Genomic DNA, 7,258 nt, shown 5'->3' on the forward strand with positions numbered 1-7,258 from the left:
AGCATCCAGCTAAACCACTCAGTTCTGGAAGGCTGAATGGATGTAGCTGAAAATCACAGTAGCCAAGTATTTCTCATTACTTTTTGCTGCTGAAATTGCTATGGAAAATGGAGGAAATTACTTTGGCTGGGGCATGCAATGCTTGCCTGGAAGTCCTTAAGTATTTTGTTCAGCCCCAGTACACAGAAAATAAAAACGTCTGAACAAATTTATTGAGGGTTTAGTTCTCTGCTTGTCACACTTGACAGCAAATCTTTGACTGCCTGGAGATTGGTGCTGCTGTGTGGGGAAGAGCAGTTCTGTCTTGCCACACCACCCTGCCTAATCTCTGGCACTGATGATCTGCTTATTGATCATTGCTGGGAGATCCAGATTTACAGACATCATCTACAGGGATGCAGCAGAAAGGGAGTCAACAGAGGAAAAGTGGAACCTGCAGCTATGGGGCCTTGGCAGTTGAAGAGCAACTGTCTCCCCTCAAAGCAGCTCCTGTGATAGCAGTGTCACAAAAGTCTACATTCACCTGAATCAGTACAAGATCCAACAACAGTCATGGTGTATTGGACGTGTTAATTATGTTCTATAGAGAAATAAAATTACATTTAAATTGTCTCTAATAATGTAAGTGCACCATGAAACTACTGTATTTCCTTATGCTAAAATAAGCAACAAACATTGTGATATTTTTGCTTTAAGAAATACTATTCTTTTTTTAGCTTATACTTCTCTTTAACACAAAATAATGGGTAACCACAGATCTAATTGTCAGGCTTAATTTATGCTTAATGACATTTGAAGTCTGCTCCTTAACTTTCAGAGAAATGTGGGCTTCTGGGTATTTCCTTCCAATCCTTTCTTAAGCATGTGCAACATTCCTGCCTCCTAAAGGCTGTTATATGCCTTTAATACTGGGGGATCCTACTCTTCCTAGTCATTAGACTGGAAAGCCTAAACATTTGTAAAAATATTCATATTCCAAACCTGTTTCAAGACATACCTTATAAATATCTAGATGATCTTAGATTCTGAAAGTTACTAGAAATTAGTCTAATATTTTCCAGCCAAACCCCAGAGTTTTAGACACTGAACTGAACACGGTGTACCTGAAAGAGAAGAACAAATTGGAAAAGTGTAAATGTTAGGGGTGGTATGACCCAGAATCCAAAACTTCAAATACTTTTTCCTGAATCAGTTTATTCCATGAGACTTGAAACCTACATAAACACCATTTTCTCCTGAGGCAGGAAGAATTTTAAATCTGGAAGGCTGAAAAATAACTTTCCCAAAAACCTTTCTCTCACGTCTCTGCTGCTGTGTTAGACACTAGAAAACGTACAGGAGTGTGTGAAAGCCTGGATGTGAGCGCCTGACAGTGCCATGCTCCTGGGTGACCTGCCACTCCAGCGAGTCACAGAGTGACTGCTGAGCAGCCTGAGATCTGGCAGCTGCAGAAGGAAACATGGAAACACTGAATTCTTTGCTACAGCAGCGCACCTGCATCCCCTCTGGATCAATAAGCCCTGGGTGGAGAATGGCTTTGTCTTACCTGGTCCTTCCTTTCCTCTTTCTTTGTGTGCTTTTCAAACAGCACAAGGAAACAAATGGTCTATCCCTGGCATTGCACCTCACAATTTTGCCCACACAAGCCTGAGCTACAGAAGTTTTTGCAGGTTATGATGAAGCTGGACATGGCTATCTATTGGCCAATGTCCTTGACAGGATATATCCACACAATTTCAAACATCTTGTCTGTGGTGTAAATGACCAGACAGAACAATGCCTTCCACAGGCTTTCTGTTCTCAGAGTCCTTTCTAACTCCATCTTTTGGAGTAAACTTTTTTTACTGTTCATGCTTGTTGCTCCTGTCTATTTCCCTTTCCCTGAATGTTACCATGTGGGATAAGCAATGCATGCTGAGTACTGCTTAGATACAGCCCAGTGATCTGAATTCCCCAAGACTAACTTACAGATTTAATTTAGTCCCATTATATCACTGAAACAGAATTCTGCACTTTCATTTTTCTCTGTCCTGGGATATCTTATGCTTCCTTATGCTATTCCCAAAAGCAGCTGCACAGGACATCATGTTTTGTGATGGTTTTATTTTTGGCTGGCTCATAATTAACTGTTAGCTGGTGAGTTAAAGTATTATTCCACATGCCTTGTCTAACACTACAGACTGACTGTGCAATGCTTTACCACTTTTAAAAAAAATATTATTTAAGATATTGCGATATTCTGAATAACTTAGAAAATTACTTTATTTGACTTTATTACATGCTACCACTGAGGACTCTTCAGGCTCCTCACACTACCCACTGTTGCTAAGCTGATAAATATGAAACACTGCCTGTTGATAACCTGCAAGGACTATTATTTGTCTCAAGTGGAACAAGCTCTCCAGTTGTGAGGTATTAGAGGGATCTTGATGCCAACTGCCACCCATTAACATGCTAACCAAGGGGAAGAGGCAGAGCCAAAACCACAAACCCAAAACCTCATCAAAGCTTGCAGGAAACCACAGTTTTACCGTAGTGGTGGTGTACCAGCAGCTCCTGCTCAGGCTCAGTATGTTCATCCTCAGGGCAGAGGTGAGGACCTGCAGGACAAGTTACCACTTGTGAAGTCACCACTTCACAATCTTTTTATCTAAAAGGTTTAACCAGTCCTCACGACCTTTGTTTTCCCAGCTCCTGCCTTCCCATGGCAACAGAGAAAATAAAAAATACAAAATATTCACAAATTATAGGACCTAATAACTTGTACCAAAGAAGAACCATATTGCTCAGAGCTGATCTGTGCATTTAGTCATTAGAGCCAACAACTTCAGCACTTGCTTTCCCAACTGTAGCTCAAACTGGTTTTATTATTTTTTAAAAACACATGTATTGTATGAATACATAATCTATTTCTTGAGTTACCTGTTAATTGTGGAGAGATTCTGAATTTGTTGTCTTCATCATGAATAAATCCATATATTTCAGTTGCAATTTCTGGCTTTTCATGCTGTAGGAAACACTCAGACACAATCTCACATGACATTAAAGTCACTGCACCATGTCTCTCAATATCATTAAAATAAGGAATCATCTCTACTTAAAAATGCAAAGAAAAATTTCCAGCTTCATTATTTTCTCCTCTGGAGAAAGGATTTTGGGATCTTTTTTAAAAAGGACAAAATCAAAACCAACTTTGGACTGAAAGGACAAGAATTTCCTTTACCTTTTAAAAAAACCCAAATGCACAAATACTGATTCTCCCATTACTTTGCCTCACTTCTTTGCAGCTAAAACATCTCTTTAGCAAAACCAGTAACTGAAGGGTGCAGCCAGTCTATAAAGCTCAGATGAGGTGAAGAAATGAGTTTTGAAACTTTGCAAATAAGTTGCTCTGAGCCAATTTTCCCACAGCTGAATCTTGGCCTTGTTTGTTCTTGTTTCCCACATGTAGTTATGGCACTGGCAATTTGAAATAACTTGCTGGTATATTCAGCATGTTGTTTTATTTCCTCTCCTATAATTGAGTTGCGCTGGTCTGACATTTTGATTCAGCACTATAAAAGAAGCAGATCCAATTTACTGAAATTTCTGTGGTTGATTCAAAAATACTGATTCAATTTCTCAGTACATTCATTAAGGGAAACATACTTAACCTTACATTTGTTTGCAGAAACAAGTAGCCATTCATCAGGAACAAGAGGAACATCTCACTCTCCCTGGACTAAGTCACAACTTTGGGCAGGGATGGATCTGACCTGCGTCTTGGTTTCCACAAAGCTTTTCTGTTGTGGAGTTCAGTCCTATAAAAGCCATTGCAGAGCCACTTCAGTACTCTCCTGATCCTGCATCAACACCTAAAAGGTTTCCTCGTGCTCCTCACTGTGTGACAGAAGAAGGAGAACAGAGGCAGCAATAATGGCAAAGGACCAGGTCAATGCAAGGTGTTATCTGTGAAATCCAGATTATCATAATAAACATGAGAATTGACAACATAAAATGTTCATAAGCCTGCTGTTTACTCTCCTCTAATTCTGGGGACAAGTCCTGGCTCTTGCTTCTGCCCACCCTTTTGGAACAGATCCAGATTTTGCCTGGATGAGGGCTCAAGAGGCTCAAGATGCTACTCCATCAAGTCCGTGCTCCTCTGTAGAAGTTCATCCACAGCCAACCAAAGCCTAAACAACCAATTTTCCCTCAAAACCTCTAGGTCACACTTGCATGACCCAGCTGGCAAAATGTTCAGCACTGCTGATGGAGGAAAGAAAATAATCATGGTCCTTAATACCCTCTTGCCACCAGTTTCATTTTAAACTGGGGGAAAGGGAAGCTGTGGTTTCACAAGATACTCTTCAGCTTTAGTATCCTGAAACATCAGATGCAAAAAAGATGCTTGTATGCATCTCTTTGAACCTACACTGTTTCCATTAAGCAATTTCACCACTCTGTTTTGCTGCTGCCATCAAAATGTACTCTCAGGATATAAAGCAAGGCTCTTCAACAGTTTTTCTAAAGGATATGGGTTGGAAAAAGCATAGGAGTAATGGATGGGACTAAAAAGATGCTTTCAAGTAGCTGGTTTATAACACATATGAAATCTAAGTTTCAGTATATTGGTCACAGACTTAGGGATTTCAGAGATGCCTGGGTAGGTTTTTTCCATACAAAGGTATCTTACACACACTCTACACACATATCTGAATCACTTATCTCTATGTGTGTACCACACTCAGGAACTACAGAATGACAGGAAAAGGATGCTAAGTGCAATAATCCTGCTGAGCACTAGAAACCAGCACCTGTTCCAAAGACCCAGAAATAATGGTGTTGGGAACTTGGAGAGATCCTGATGGTGGCTGTTCAGATGAGGTTTTCAACCTTTTCAATTTCTCTCTGCAGCAGAGATGTCTTTTTTTTTGAACCAGACATCCTTCACATGGCTCAGAGCCGATTCTCCAAAAACCAGTCCAATGCAGAATCCACTCACTCTCTGCTTTTAAAACAGTAATAGTGGATCTCTACCCCATTATTCAGTATATGTTAAAATAAGTACTTTTTTTCTTAAATTCCTGAAGTTCCAAACAAATTACTCTGAAAAGAACAAGATCATTTCAAAATCTATTGGACAAATTTTTAAATTCCTCACTTCACCTTAAAAGACGGGATTCCTGTAAGCTTCAGGCTAACAGAACAGAACTTTAAAGCTTCTCATTTTTATTCCTAGGAAGTAGCTGAATCTTTATGCTTTTCCTGCCTCAATTTTTCCAAAACTTGATGGATGTAACAGTTGTGAAGATCTCTAGCATTTGTCATGTTAGGAAAATACTTAAAACAAGCATTATTTTCATTCAGTAAAACTGTGACTTTTCTTTGGTTTTTCTTCCATAATTTAAAAACTGTGAAGGATAAAGCCTTGAGAAATTATACTTAAAAGTGATTAATTATGAAAATTATTACATACTTGACTGATTGTGTGGCAGCATCGATTAGGTATTTTCTACTTAGACCCAAAGTCAGATAAAGTAACACAAGTGAACAGGCAGTTACTAATATTGCAGTATCTAGAGAATGGTAGGGATGGCAAGAGCAGATCACTTTGCTGCTACTTCTGCCAGTGTGACTCCAAAGGAAGAAGCAGCCAGGCCTAGAACTGCCAGTGGGGATCAGCCAGCCTGGTCCCACTGAAATCCACCAGGGGCTGCTGCTCATGCTGCTCTGCTGGTATCTGTGTGTGCACAGACACAAACACACTTTCTACATCCCACAGTCTGAGAGGCCTATTTCACACAACTTTTATTTTGGCCCTATGATTAGAAAAACTCCTCAACTTTAAAAAAACAATAAAAAAATGCTCACAGCAACTCCTGTGAGATTTAGTAGCTTCTGTATGGCTAATGGCACAACAGCCCTGAATTTTCTTTATGTGGTAATTTAAGCAATTTAAGCTTAAAATGTTCCCAGGGCAAAAATTAGGGCTATGTCTAATAAGTACATTAAGGCTTATTATGCCTATTAAGCACAGGGAGTCACGCTTGTTGTGACTGCACATTACATTTGAAAGCTGTTTTGGGCAGTGTGCTGATTCCCTAATCAAACCTGTGTGGGAGGTACTTTTTGGTGACATTTAGAAACCCTCAATTACAAAACAACTAGCTAAAAGGGCAAAGGAATGGGTTTTCCTAAGCACAGTGACAGAAAACAAAAACACACATTGGACATAACCAAAGAACTGGAACCATTCTTTTTGCATTCTGTTTTTTATTTTAAATTCTGTTACTTTGGTGTCTTAAGAGACTCAAAATTAATAAATAGTCCAGTATTCGAGCAGAAAATAACCTTGTTATTTGAGGAATCAAAGATTTTGGAATTGCCCAAGAGACAGAAATCAAAGATATTTTGATCTTGCAACACTCAAAATATTGAGTACATCTTGTTACTTTTAAGTATCTGTAGAATTTAAAAATTAAAGAAGTGCTGACTCAAATTTGTATGAAGTTCTAAGAACTTAAATCTTTCTTTTTCATCTTCCATAAATCTTTTATTGGTGGTTCAAAATGAAGCATATGCTTCCAGAACGTTTATCTCATGGCTGGCATCCTCCAAGGAAACCAGATGGCAAAACTCATAAACCCTTTCCCTTCTGCTCTTTGACAGTCCCAATCAAGAAAGTTATGAAGCCAGAAGATCAGGTTTATGTCCTGTTGTTATAAAAACATTTTCTTTATGCATCTGATGTGGTTTCAATTTTCTCCCAGTCCATAGTGGCAAATAGCAGTTTAATGAGATATTATATACAGACAGCTATTGGAAGAACATACACCACATTCTCTGCTTCAATGGGGGGCACTGGTATATTATTTCACACAACAGCAGATGAGATTAGAAGCACTTTGTGATTTTGATGCACAGTACCAGACAGCTACAGAGTTTAAATTTCAAGCACTATCACACAAAAAGATGTCACTCCCAAACAGTAGACAAGGATTTTGTCTGAACAAGTTGAAGTATAACTGCAGACAAACTTGACATGGTAGGTAAATATTTTAGGCCTCACCTGCAAATGCAAGTTATAATCTGTCTACTACCTTAATATCAACAGCATGCTTAAACAGTTTTGAAATTCTTTTGATCACTCACCTTAAAGAACCCTCACAAGATGAAAAGAAATTATTATCATTAATGTTCATGATTTCAAGACTGAAAGCTTGAAAGAACTGACAACTCAAATATGACAGTTAAGATTGCGCTGGTTGTTCCTAAG

The sequence above is a fragment of the Vidua chalybeata genome, chromosome 9 (genome assembly GCF_026979565.1).
Source record: "Vidua chalybeata isolate OUT-0048 chromosome 9, bVidCha1 merged haplotype, whole genome shotgun sequence".
NCBI classification, from domain to species: Eukaryota; Metazoa; Chordata; class Aves; order Passeriformes; family Viduidae; genus Vidua; species Vidua chalybeata.